The sequence below is a fragment of the Bubalus kerabau genome, chromosome 13 (assembly GCF_029407905.1).
Source record: "Bubalus kerabau isolate K-KA32 ecotype Philippines breed swamp buffalo chromosome 13, PCC_UOA_SB_1v2, whole genome shotgun sequence".
NCBI lineage: Eukaryota > Metazoa > Chordata > Mammalia > Artiodactyla > Bovidae > Bubalus > Bubalus kerabau.
The window spans coordinates 19,184,491-19,198,703 of record NC_073636.1 but is presented as its reverse complement, the minus strand read 5'-3'; the positions used below and the strand labels follow the sequence as shown (position 1 = coordinate 19,198,703).

The 14,213-nt window shown below is 40.8% G+C and overlaps 1 protein-coding gene across 38 annotated transcripts in view; it reads right to left on the bottom strand.

The window, feature by feature from the left end:
- Positions 1 to 14,213, bottom strand: part of PARD3 (par-3 family cell polarity regulator) — a 579,492-nt gene that overhangs the window by 152,762 nt on the left and 412,517 nt on the right. The gene's annotated exons all lie outside the window — the stretch shown is intronic.

Sequence of the window (14,213 nt, the reverse complement as noted above, 5' to 3'; positions counted from 1 at the left end):
AAAATGCATTGTCATTCTCCTGGGATAAGACCTATGCACTCAACAAAGTGTGAGCATCCTCAAAATGAGGCCCCAATGCCTTCTGCCCAGTATTAATATTTTCAGACAGATTACTTTAATCCACTTTAATTGCAACTTTCCAGAGAAAAACCATCTTTGGAATTGGCTTCCATAGCTGTTTTTCTTTAGCCAACAGAAAAATAACAAAATCCTTATGGTTTATCCTTATTAAACACACAATCCATAAATGTATAGAACTGACTTCTGGAGGATAAAAATCTGCATCAGAGTGGGTTTCTCTTAGGACTACAGAATGAAAATCCACAAACATCGTTTTAATGATATCTTCACAAACAACTATTCTTTATTTTCACAGTCAGGTTTATTGGCAACATGTGTCATATTTTAAACGCTGACAAACAAGGTCATATTTGCAAGATTCAAAACAAAAAAGGATAATTTACATTCTGACCATACTTTGGGCTTATTAAACTGAAAGCCTTAAGGCAGTCTCAACAAATACTGTTCCTATACTTGATGAAATGCTATTGCTGAATGTGGCATCTCTGAGTTGGAAATCTGTATCTGATCAAAAACAAACATGAGGAACAAACACGTGACTCAAAACCAGTCCACACACATTTCCACAGACGGGCACTGAATTCTAGGCTTTCCAAGAAAACACTAATATTGTTCCCTTCTGTATCCGAAATGCCTCAGAAACCCCAGACTTGGTTTCCATTCTTTTTCCTGCTCTGTTGCTTTTTTCTACTTTTCTCTAGACCAGACCATGTTGCCTGGAAAGCATGTGTGCTCCATCCCCAGAAATAACATTCATCTGGAGTGATTTGGTCACCAGATGTTTCAAAAAACAACTCTTTTATAGACAGTTACTCAACTACACATTCACAAGTATATAAAGTATATTGAGAATTCTCAATTGAGCACAAAGTAGGAATTTGGCTTATGGTGATAATCATACTGAAAAAGAGAAGAGTAAAAGGGTAGGATCAAAGCTGATATAAAAGAGAGAGAGAAAAAAAAAGTGACTTTGCTGGCAGTCCAGTGGTTGGACTTTGACTTCCAATGCAGGGGGCATGGTTTCAATCCCTAGTCAGGGAGCTAAGACCCCACAAGCCTCAAGGTGAAAACACCAAAGCATAAAACAGAAGCAATATTGTAACAAATTCAATAAAGGCTTTTAAAAAACTGGTTCACTTAAAAAAAAATCTTTAAAAACAAACAAAAAAGAGACAGAAATCTCAATTACTAGAATGGTTGGGAGCATACATCTTTATATATATATATATAAATGTGATTGCAAATATGCAGCATTGAGTACACGGGAATACCTCCTGTGTCACTAAAGTAACACTATGTTATAAATAAGTAAGGGAAAGCATTCTGAAAAGGTTAAAACAGAAAATAGTTAAAGCATCACCACCAATATTCCTTTAAAATTATCTGTATCATTAAATGGCATTGAAAACTGCCTGTGAAATTAACTTTCACAAAGCAAACATATCCCTAAATTTTAATGTTATTTAGAAATTAGAAGATCATTTCCATTGCAAAAAGCAAAACAAAAACACAAAACCTCCCTAGAAACCTAAGCCCAGAAACTAATGACTTCTTACAAGGCAGAAAATATGTGGCATGATTTTAAAACTAATAAATACAAAGCTTTAAAAATAAAAAAACTTTCTCTTTCCTTTGTTTTTGTCAATATATCAATAATGCTTAGGAGGTAAACATAATGAGTATCTTTGTGGTTGTTGTTCAGTCGCTAAGTCGTGTCCGACTGTGAACCCAAGGACTGCAGCGTGCCAGGCTTCCCTGTCCTTCACTAACTCCCAGAGTTTGCTCAAATGCATGTCCATTGAATCGGTAAAGCCATTCAACCATCTCAGCCTCTGTTGTCTCCTTCTCCTCCTGCCCTCAATCTTTCCCAGCACCAGGGTCTTTTCCAAGGAGTCAGTTCTTTGCATCAGGTGGCCAAAATATTGGAGCTTCAGCTTCAACATCAGTCCTTCCAATGAATATTCAGGCTTGATTTCCTTTAGGACTGACTGGTTTGATCTCCTTGCTGTCCAAGGGACTCTCAAGAGTCTTCTCCAGCACCACAGTTTGAAAGTATTAATTCTGCGGTGCTCAACCTTCCTTATAGTTCAACTCACATCCATACATGACTACTGGAAAAAACCATAGCTTTGACTGTGTGGATCTTTGTCAGCAAAGTGATGTCTCTGCTTTTTAATATGCTTCTAGGTTTGTCATAGCTTTTCTTCCAAGGAGCAAGCGTCTTTTAATTTCGTAATGACCAGCTTGATAGAATGAATTAACAAAAGAGCAAACCAAAACAACTGACACATCTCAGGAGGAGCCATCATCTAAAACATAATGTTCATTCATTTGACAGAAATTTATTGAGCATCTACAAGGGGTTCAGGGAAGAGTGCAGGGCTGGACAAATTAATTTGCGTGTCGTCAGCATGTAGATGTTATTTAAAGCCCATGTGAATCCCATTGTGAAAATTCTGCAACACTGAGGCATCTGGAAATATAAAAGGCATTAAATTCTAACTTTAAGAAAAATGTCAAGTTCGCATCTTAATGCATGACATTTGCTTATAACAGGGATTCCTAAGGTAAATCATTTAACCATTTAGTTTCTCAGTTTATAAATACCCTTCAAACATTACACTGTCACCGTATTGACCTGTTTCTTTTGTGGTGCTGGTTCTCATTCTGGATTATACACATTCAATCCTGTATCATATTTGAGAAACACTACCATGGCACCAGCAATATCATCTATCTGAACCAAAGTGAAAGTGAAAGTTGCTCAGTTGTGTCCAACTCTTTGCAACCCCATACAGTCCATGCAATTCTCCAGGCCAGAACACTGGGGTGGGAAGCTTTTCCCTTCTCTAGGGGATCTTCCCAACCCAGGGATCGAACCCACGTCTCCCACAGTGCAGGCAAATTCTTTACCAGCTGAGCCATAAGGGAAGTCGAAGAATACTGGAGTGGGTGGTACAGCTTAGTCTTACAAGAGTCTGCCCTTTGAGTTAATAATCCAGGAGAAAACTGAGGTGGTTGACTTCTCCATGTTTTAAAGCAGTTTAGCGATTTTCAGTCCCAATCTAACACTGAGTTTAATTAGCTATTGTTAAAATATTTTTTTCAAAAGGTCTTTGTCCTATTTTGTTAATAAAGTTTCTGTTTTCTAACTCAGTCTACCAACTTTTAGCTTTTTTTATCTAAAATACACAATTAAAAAGAAAAAAAAAACCTGTGAATCCAAACTCATATTTAAGAACTGCATTTTTCTTGGACTGTATTTGTTGTCAAAATTTTAGTTTCCTAGGCTGCCTGCTGGGGCTTCTCAGGTGGCTCAGTCAGGAAACACAGGTTCAATCCCTGGGTTGGGAAGATCCCCTGGAGAAGGAAATGGCTACCCACTCAAGTATTCTTGCCTGGAAAATCCCATGGACAGAGAATACCAGTGGGCTACCAGTACTTGCGTCCATGGGGTCGCAAATAATCCGACACAACTTAGCGACAGACTTTTTTTTACTTTTCAGGCTGCTGCCAATCATCAGAATATACTATTTTATTATTTGTAAATTTATTATCAAATTGCTATACTTTCCTTTTTAAAATTATAGATTCAAATTAATATAGGGAAAAAGTGAATGAACCATAGATAAAATGTGTATAGGTTAGCTTTTGGACATTTCCCTTCATGCCTGCTTTAGTTAATAAATTATGTGATTTCTTTAAGGCATACTATAAAAGCATAGCACATTACTTGATAATTGGAGTAAAAACGGATCCCTCAGCTGTAATTTTTTGACAGAATGAAATAAAGACTGTAAATGAAAAAAAAAAAAAATACACCAACCATTCTACCGTATAAAAAGAAAGAAAAAAAAACAGGTAGCTATATCCTCATCACTCTAATTGCCAATCTATTCTAGTGTTCATCTTAATTTACAGTTGCTTAATTCTTCCTGAAAGAGGGACAGGGAGGTCATCGAGAAATTCCAGCCACAGTTAAACTCACACAGTCAGCTTCAGAGTTGAAATCAGTAATCAACCTATGAAGACAATCATTTAATAGCAAGATGCTTAGAAACTTGGAGGACATCAATTACATTTATTTTATTATCTTTGAAAAGCCACCAACGAATTTCAACTAGGTCATTTTCCAAGGAACAGAATAACTGAAAAAAATATATTGTTAATAATATGTCCAGGAAGTAAACCCATTCCCAGGAAAGAATCAGTCTCATGAACTGCCTTCTGACTACCCCATACATATGTTCAAAGAGAAATCACCACCACTTCTGGAAGAATTTGTTGGGTAAATCTTACGATATATTAATACAGTACAATGACCTTTATTTGTTTTTTAATAGGGACAAAAAGACAAATAGAGAGCTTGAGAAAAAAATTGATAGGGAAAAATTTCTCTATTGGTACTGCCCTATAGAGACAAAAGGTGCAATGAAAAAAATGCCAACAAGCCACTGAAGACTCCTTCACAGAAAGATATAGTGGATGAGCCTGTCTTATCAGAGTGAAATTGATTGCTTAAACATATGGCTTTCTTCACAAAGGATACAGCAATGCTTTCATTCAGCTAAAGTAATCTCCACGTAATCTGCTAAATGGGTTCCACCATGACGCACTACAAATGAGATCACGACTGTCTGCCAGATCAGCCATATATATTATTACTGCAAAGAGCGATGGGCAAGATGTGCACTTGTTGATGAATGGAGGAAAAAAAAGCAAAATCCACAAACCAACTGTCATAATGGCTTGCAACCAAATTCTGTTGTTTTTTTTACAGAAAGAGCTGTCGTGGGAAATTAACTACTGTAAGACGTTTGTGCTTTTCAACCAACATTTCGGTTTTTAGGAAATTAACCTCATTCTCTCTGTGGTACGAATAACACTGAACTCTTCCTATATTTTATACTGCTACTAAAATCAGAGATATTTTTTAAATTGGACGATAATTGCTCTGCAATATTGTGTTGGTTTCTGCCATACATCAACATGAATCAGCCACAAGTTTCCATACGTCCCATCCCTTCTAACCCCCTCCCATCTCCCTTGCCATCCCACCCCTCTAGGTTGTCAGAGCACTGGGTTGGGTTCCCTCACACAGCCAATTCCCATTTGCTCTCTATTTTACGTATGGTAATGTACACGTTTCGGTACTATTCTCTCAATTCGTCACCGTCCTCCTTCCCCCATTGTGTCCCCAAGTCTGTTTTCTATGTCTGCATCTCCATTGCTGCTAAGTCGCTTCAGTCGTTCGGACTCTGTGAGACCCCACAGACAACAGCCCTTCAGGCTCCCCCATCCCTGGGATTCTCCAGGCAAGAACACTGGAGTGGGTTGCCATTTCCTTCTCCAATGCATGAAAGTGAAAAGTGAAAGTGAAGTCGCTCAGTCATGTCCAACTCTTAGCAACCCCATGGACTGCAGCCCACCAGGCTCCTCCATCCATGGGATTTTCCAGGCAAGAGTACTGGAGTGGGGTGCCATTGCCTTCTCCTTTGCTCCCCTGCAAATAGGTTCATCAGTACCATCTCTCTAGATTCCATATGCATGCGTTAATATATAATATTTGTCTTTATCTTTCTGAATTACTTCACTTAATACAATAGGCTCTAGTTTCATCCTCCTCAAAATCAGAGATCTTAAGGAGGGACTAGACTGAACGATAACACACAACAGGCTGCTATAAAGAAAATAAAACTAGTTTTGTAATGAAAGGGTTTGTCCTAACATCATACTTGAAAACACAAGAGGAAAAAGAAAGTCTTAAATCAGCTGCCATATTTAAAAATCAACACACAGACTAACTAGAACCAATTAACTTGTAAGTTTTGAGGAATAATTTTTAAAAGAAGATTTTCTTGCAAAAACCTCACTGAAATGTCACCTAGAAATCTGGTATTTCTCACTGCTAATTACCGAGGTCTTCATGTCTAAGGAATGCTTTGCTATAAAGATTTGTCTTCCTATTTACCCGAGAAATGTATAGGTTAAATGATGCTACTTGGCTGAGGAGAGAAGTGAAAATGGCAGACATTCAGTATCAGCTACCAGAAGCCTTGTGCACCCACACCCCAAGTGACCCTGTCCCCAGCCAATAGCAACTCCTGCCCTGGTGCGGGCAACATGTCCTCTGACTCCATCCCCTGCCCTTCATTTCTGCATATGTTTGCCCTTCATTTCTGCATACTTGCACCATTATGTGCTTTAATCACTTCCTTTCTCCAGGAACTCGGTATCTCTTTCTGGAAATTTCCAGTTTCTGGCAGACACCTGTGCGGTACAGCCATTGTGCTACGCCATCTTTGAACACTGCTTGCTATAACAATGTGCCAGGGCCCTAAGGATCCCTGGGAGATGCCAGCTACCCAGTGGGCCAAGTTCAAGAACCTGTAAAGCAAAACTGAAGACTCTGTCCTGCATTCCTGCATCACCATGAGAAACCTGCATGCCTTGGGCAGGGCACATGTTCACACAAGCAAAATCACCTCACCAGCATTTAACCTCATTCTTCTGTAGTCCTTTGAGTCATGTGAAAAAACTGAAAGTGTTAGTCGCTCAGTTATGTCCAACTCTTTGCCACTCCTTGGACTGTAGCCTGCCAGGCTCCTCTGTCCAAGGAATTCTCCAAGCAAGAACATGGAGTGGGTGTAGCCATTCTCTTCTCCAGGGGATCTTCCCAACCCAGGGATTGAACCTGGGTCTCCTGCATTGTAGGTGGATTCTTTACTGTCTGAGACACCAGGGAAGCCCCCTTTGAGTCATACTTTTCGTAAATGGGTTTAGATCCAAGTTTCTCTAGAAGCTCTTTTTTGATTGACTCTGGTACAATCTTTCCCCACATTCTTGGTATGAGCAGTGACTTGCCTCAATTCAACTTGCCTTAAAGTCCTAAAAATCAACTGCTCTAAACTTTAGCTGAAGAAAATAAACATCTAGCCATGTGTCTCTGCAGGCTGTTCTGTGCATTCCTGTCCCAGTGCGCTGAAGCTCTATGTGCATATCTATCTGAAGACAGAGGCCCTGAGATGAGTCCACCTTGTCTGATGTCTTCATCTGACAGGCAAGGAAACTGATGCCCAAGAGGTCTGCACTCAGAGCTGCCCAAAGTCAGCGTGCAAGGAAGGAGCAGAGTTCAAGTTGCCTCACTGAGTTTAAGAGACCCTGGGGGCTCTGAACTTGGGCCCTCTAGAGAAAATGAAATCCCCAGACCAGTGAAGTTCACTCTGTAAATCCTACGTGAGATGTATAATTGAGCACCTGTTGAAGGCTTTTTTGCTCATTTAATTACACTTAACTAGAATTTATTGAATTCTTCTTTATGTACTTGATCTTATTGATCCCCACAACCAGCATATTAGATAGGTATTCTCGCCTTCCTGTTTAGGGAAAACCTCAGGAAGCAAAGGGGGATTTAGTGATATAACAGGTCATCCAGCAACTAAGAGCCATGCCCTGGTGGCTCAGTGGTAAAGACTCCACCTGCCAGCGCAAGAGATGCAGAAGATTGGGTTCGATCCCTGGGTCAGGAAGATCCCCAGAAGGAAGAAATGGCAAGCCACTCCAGTATTCTTGCCTGGGAAATCCCATGGACAGAGGAGCCTGGCGGGCTACAATCCATGGGGTCGCAAAGAGTCGAACACGACTCAGTGACTGAGCACACACAGAATACAGAAAATCTGGGGCTTGCCAGGTAGCGCTAGTGCTCAAGAACCTGCCTGCCAATGCAGGATATATAAGAGATGTGGGTTTGATCCCTGGGTTGGGAAGATGCCCTGGAGAAGGAAATGTCAACCCACTCTAGTATTCTTGTCTGGAAAACCCCATGGACAGAGGAGCCTGGCAGGCTACAGTCCATGGGTTCACAAAGAGTTGGACACGACTGAGCGCACATGCAGTCTGGCCACTAAGCAGCAAAGCCAGGATTCCAGCCTAAGGCTCTCTTTATAACCACACTCAGCCACCTCCAAAGCTTTAGGAACCAAAGACAGCTAGCCACTCTATGCCTTTGTACTGAAAGTAGTTGGTTCAAACATCTTGGTTGAAGTTACTGAGATAAATCTTGCTTTGCCAGCAGCAAGGAGGTCCAGGAGACATTGTTCCCAAATGAACTTTTCTATGGAGGCCAGGAGTCCAGACTCAAGGTCAAGAACTGCTCCTTGAGTTTGGAGGAGAATGGATACACCTCTATGTAAGGCTGAATCCCTTTGCTGTCCACCCGAAACTATCCCAGCATTGTAAATCGGCTATACTCCAACACAAAATAAAAAGTTTTAAAAAAAGGGGGGTGGGTCTGATCCTAACTATTGGAAAGGATCACACAAACGGCCACATCTCCATCTCTAGAACATTGCCAATATTTCTAAGTGCAATGACACTCTAGAAGTCAAAGCGGTCTGCGTGACACATGCAAATCCTGCCAGGCAACAGCAGAAGCGGGTCAAATCACCCAAACCCAATCAGAGGGTAAAATAGCAAGAAGTCACTGGGTGTACTTCTCTGTATAATAATGGGTTCATGGTGTCTGGCCCTATTTTTTTTTTTTTTTTTTTTGCCTCAGCCTCCATTTTACCAATGAGAAAAAAAAAATCCTTTCCAACTTTCCAATGTATCTTTCCAATACAGGATCTTTCATATTTTAGTGACATTTAAAGAAATTGCTACCATGATCATGTACTGATTTGCTCAGCAGTGGTTTGTGGTGATGCTAGATGAATCAGGGAAGAGAGATCTGATTAGGAAAAGCAGAAAAAGCTCCCATTTAGGCAAAAAACATCTTGGTAATCAACCATGATGAGAAGCAGCCCTGGAAAGTGTACATGACAACTTGATAGTGCTTTTGTCAAATAGGATGCTGTTTTAAGCTGGTGCAGTGTAGCGGGGGTTCTCTTTAAAAGGAAATTCACAAACTTGAGGATCATTATTTGATTGTGTACGGTTTTCATCAGCGCTAGTCTGATTAGATTTAATAAACGAAATTTGTGTTGCTTGGCATCCAGGAAAAAAATAGGTGACTTTTTTTTTTTTTTTAAGAAAACATAGCTTTTACTCAACCAAGCTAGAACAGCCTTCAGATATGAGATGGTCCCTTAATGGACAACGTGCTCTTCTTAGGGCTCCCATTAAGTGTCCTTACAAGAGCGTGTTTCCCCTGTGGAGCTTGGATGCCCAGATATGTCTAGTAACCCGACACTGCAGGAGTCCTGGAAGGATACAGACTAGGAAATAGTAAAGCAATTAAGAAACTGAGCCTAGCACATTATCAATTTTGACTTTACCAGCATCATCATAAACTCCAAAGATTTTAAAAACCAAACCAAACACACATACACACACACACACACACACACACACACACACACACACATCAGAAAGCGTGAGATCCAGATATAAAGTCTTAAGGGAGGGAAAAAAAGCAAGCACAGTAATCTTTCAAAACATAAGATGACTACATAAATAACCTGAAATAATATTCATAATCTATACGTGGAGGCATTCAAGTCAAATGACAGGAGATGGGTGAAAGTATATCTTAATTATGATGTTAAAGCTTCCCTGACATCAGCTAGTTCATGGACCACACAATATATTTTCTGTAGTAAATAAACTCCCTCTTTGTAAAAAGAGGTCAATCAGTAATGACTGCTCCATACAGGATTTTTATAAGGTTTGATATACTTCATTTTTTTTTTTCAAAACATACCCACACAGGCAATCAAACCACATTAACCCAAAACACCAAAAATGCAAATACAAAGTAATTTGTTTCCCCTCCTAGCTACTACACTGACTTTATAATGAATTATATCTATATACATACACACACACATATGCACACTTAAATAAGGTAAAAACAAGACACAATTCTGATTTTTCTAAATGCTTAATTTGGCACTGAAATCAGCCATGTCCACTTTATATGATTTTTGAGAGAGTCTTCCAGCCAACTACTCCTCTGAATCCTTTCTTTAGTACTGTGCTCTTAACTCTTGCATGGTTCATTTTAATGCATTATTGTTTCATAATACAATACTACAAATTGCAAATTACGTTTGGCTCAAGGAGTGATTATGAAAAACACCATCACTGCTGCCTCTCCTCGAATAACTCTGATAATAATGAGAGGCTGATTGAGCACTAAGCAGTCCAAGTGATGAGAAGGGTCAATTTGAACATTTCTATTAAGCTTCTTTTGTTAAACCCAACACTTTGCCAGGTTAGAGGCAAATAATCATACCCTACATCTGGTTACCATGGTTTTCCTTTTCCTAAAGCATCAGAACAATTTAGTAAGTGGTACTGCCCCAAAGGCAATTCCTCAAATGCTAATGAGACCTAAGTCAAAAAACACATCTACGTAACAGGCCCTTGAGAGAAGAAAAGGTAAGAGAGAATGATACTTTACTGCACACACTTTTTTTTTTTTTTTTCTTCTATTAGGACAAAGAATCTGGAGTATTTAGTAACAAAGATAGATAATCCCAATAATTTCTGTTACCCTCTGCCTATTTGATACTCACCCTGGTATCCGGGTTATACATGCTTAGAAGCGAATGCAAACACATGCATACAGCTTCAGGGTATCTTTTTTGAGTCAGAAATACTCACCATCAATTAAATAAGTACTGCGATTCAAATTGACACTTGATAAGAGATACCTAATGAAAGGGCCAGCTTAAGCCCCTTCCAATACATCCTGATGTTTACTGAGTAAATGAGAGATGCAAAGAGAGAGAGATAATGTGGTCATTGGAGTTTGGGTGGAGGGGCAGGGAGAGGAAGGAAACAGATATTTGGATAGCTCCCGGAAACTTTGAAAGATGAAAACTTCCCCAAAGAGCTCATTATCTATAAAGTGAAGGTGTCAGTCAGCACTTTTTTCTGTCGATGATAGGAAACAGTTTCTGTTGATTCACATTTCTGAGAATGCTCTCTGCAGAATAAATTAGGACACAGAGCTTTTCATTTTTTATCTTTCAGTGGATTTGCATATTCAAATTTAACATTAAGGAGCTGACATGTTCTTTTAGGGCCCAATAGGGCTGTGCAGGCAAATTACCAGGAGCTGGCGGTGGTGGTTTAGTCGCTAAGTTGTGTCTGACTCTTGCGACCCCGTGGACTGTAGCCCGCCAGGCTCCTCTGTCCATGGGATCTCCCAGGCACAAATACTGGAGTGGGTGGCCATTTCCTTCTCCAGGGGATCTTTCTGATCCTGGAATCGAACCCGGTGTCTCCTGCATTACAGGCAGATTCTTTAGTGACTGAGCTATGAGGGAACCCCCACCAGGAGCTGGAGGCCACACCTAATTCTTAGGCCTAGAAAAACAAGCAGGTGCCCTCAGAGGGTGCAGCTCCCCAGGCCTTGGTGCCCACACTCACCGTCTACTGACTCACGCCACCCTCTTAAAGAACAAAGCATCAAGATCACATATTTGGTTAAAATCAGTGTTCTTACTGGGTCCTGGTGAGTCTGCACACATGGAAGATGGTCACATGGCACCAAAAAATGGCAAATGGCTAGAAAAGATTCTTCATCCTTCTGTGCTGCGGCTTCGTTCTATCAGGAAGCACAGCGCTGAGTATTGTTTATGACTCAGTGTGGTAAAAACCCAGCTGGTAACTAGAATCCACAACCTAGGGATGGGTTCAGGGACTGAAGGCAGGCACTTAGGAGGAAGAGGCGTGTTTAGGGACCCAACCCCAGGCAACATGCTCCTCCTGGGAAGGGCAACGTGAAATCCAACAATTGGTCAACCACCCCATTTTCCCCATATTTGGCTGAAGAGTTCAATAAGCATTCCGATATAAAATTTGCAGATTTGTGCCCTGGCCTGGAACTCCTCTCATCCCAGCTCACTCCCACCTCCTAAGAGCTGTCACGTCTGTCTGCATTGCCTGCTGTGTGGTCTGAGGATCCAGGACACTCTGGCAGACACATGGCAAAAGTGGGGCTCCGTCACAACACGTGTGTGTGTCCAACCAACGTTTCTGGAATCGAAGCCAACACCACTCACATCGGTTTAAATTCCCAAGTTGCCTCATTTACAGCTGCTGTTACAGGATATCATCATGTTGCTTTTCCTGGGTTGACGTTCGATCTGTCTGGTCTAAACTAGTATAATCATGGTACATTAGTAAACCTCACTTCATTGAGGTCAACACACATATACACTCCTCCTTGGAAGGGTAGCTCCAATTTGGTAGGGAAAGGAACAACCCCTAGCTGAGATAAAACTATTTTCCCCAGCCCCTTTCAAAAAGAAGAGAGGACATTAGTTAAGAGCATGCCACTGGAGCCAGATTCCTGGGTCAGAATCCCAGCTTTGCCTGTCACTAGCTATGTGACTCCCTACGCTTGGCCAAGTTGCTGAATCTCTTGGCTAAAAAGCAACCACCCTCACAGCTTCATTTTGAGAATGAAGTGAATTATACATTCACTGTGTGTTGGCACAATAAAGCACTCAGTACATATTAACTATTTTATTATCATTGTTAGTCTTTATTTCTGGCTTACAGAAATTGATGGCACTTCCAGAAAGATCCTTAAAAAGGGGGCTGCCTCCACTAGCAGCTGACTCTTCCCCTTCTTGCTTCTCCCTGCTTAGAATTCTCATACGACACCCAGAGTTGGCACCACGAAGTGACAGTGAGGACAGAAATACACGTTGGGAGATTCGTGTTCACAGCAGGACTGTTCACAACAGCCAAAAGACAGATGCAAGCGAAGTGTCTGTGGATGAGGAAAATGGGGTCTATACACACAATGGAATATTATTCAACCTTAAAAAGGATGGACATTCTGACATGTGTTACATGTTTGAAACTTAAGGACATTATGCTAAGTGAAATCAGCCAGTCACAAAAAGATAACACTGTATGATTCTACTTACATGAAATATCTCGAGTAGCGAAGTTCAGACAGACAGAAAGGTAGAATGGTGGTTGCTAGGGATGGGGAATGGAGAATGGGAAATTACTGTTTCAAAAGGACACAGTTTGCATTTTACAAGATCAAAAGACTTCTGGAGATGGATGGTGCTGGTGGTTGCCCAACAAGGTGAAGATGGTTAAGATGGAGCCAAGACATGTAAGCAACCTAAATGTCCATGGGCCGATAAGTGAATAAAGAAGTGGGAGGGTGTGTGTGTATGCACATGTGTGCAGGCACAATGGAATATTATTCATCCATAAAAAGGATGAAACTCTGCCAACTGTAGCAAAATGGATGAACCTAGCGATTAGCACATTAAGTCAGACAAAGACAAATACCATATGATAGACTTATACCTGCAATCTAAAATACATGATACAAATGTACAAATGAACTGGTCAGAAATAGACTCACAGACGTAGAAAACAAGCTTATGGTTCCCAAAGGGGATGGGGAGAGGGGAGGTATATTGGGAGGTATGTTATAACTGAATCACTTTGCTGTACACTTGAAGCTAATACAACATTGTACATTAACTATATACTTCAAGGAAATTTTTTTAAATGGTTAAGAGGGTAAATGTTATACTTTGCCACAATTTAAGAAATAAAGAAATATCCATTAAGGATGGCTGAATAAAAAAGGAGGAACTGACAGTGCTGACACTGGGACCACCATACAAGCCTTGGTCACTCTTCAGACTTCTTTTAGAGAAAAATAAGCAGTGTCTTGTTATAACCATAGTTACTTGGGTCTGTGCTATAACCAGAACAATTTCTCCCAGAAAAAATCATGGAGGTGAGGAGGAAAGAAAGTGTCCTTTCAGGGATTTGGCTTCCCCAACAGAGGATCTTTGTAAAAGATCCCATCTTCATGTCAGTACCTCAGCTGGTTGGGTCCTACAGTTCCCAGCAACCAACTTTCTCCAGACATCTCCCCCCACAGTCAGTCCACAGTGGCCAAGGAACAGCAGGATGGAGACAACAGCCTTCCAAAAGAGAATGAGCAGAACTAACTGAGAACCAAAAACCCACCAATCAGAGCCTCTTCGATTCAGGCCAACACTGCCATTCCAGCTGACAAAGACTTCTCAGCAGATAAACAAGAAGAAAACAACATTCCCTGAGCCAGAATGATTTCATTTCCCTTCGTTGTTCCTGAGGCTATGTGGGCATTTCTCCAGTTGGGGTGCAAAAACGCCTTC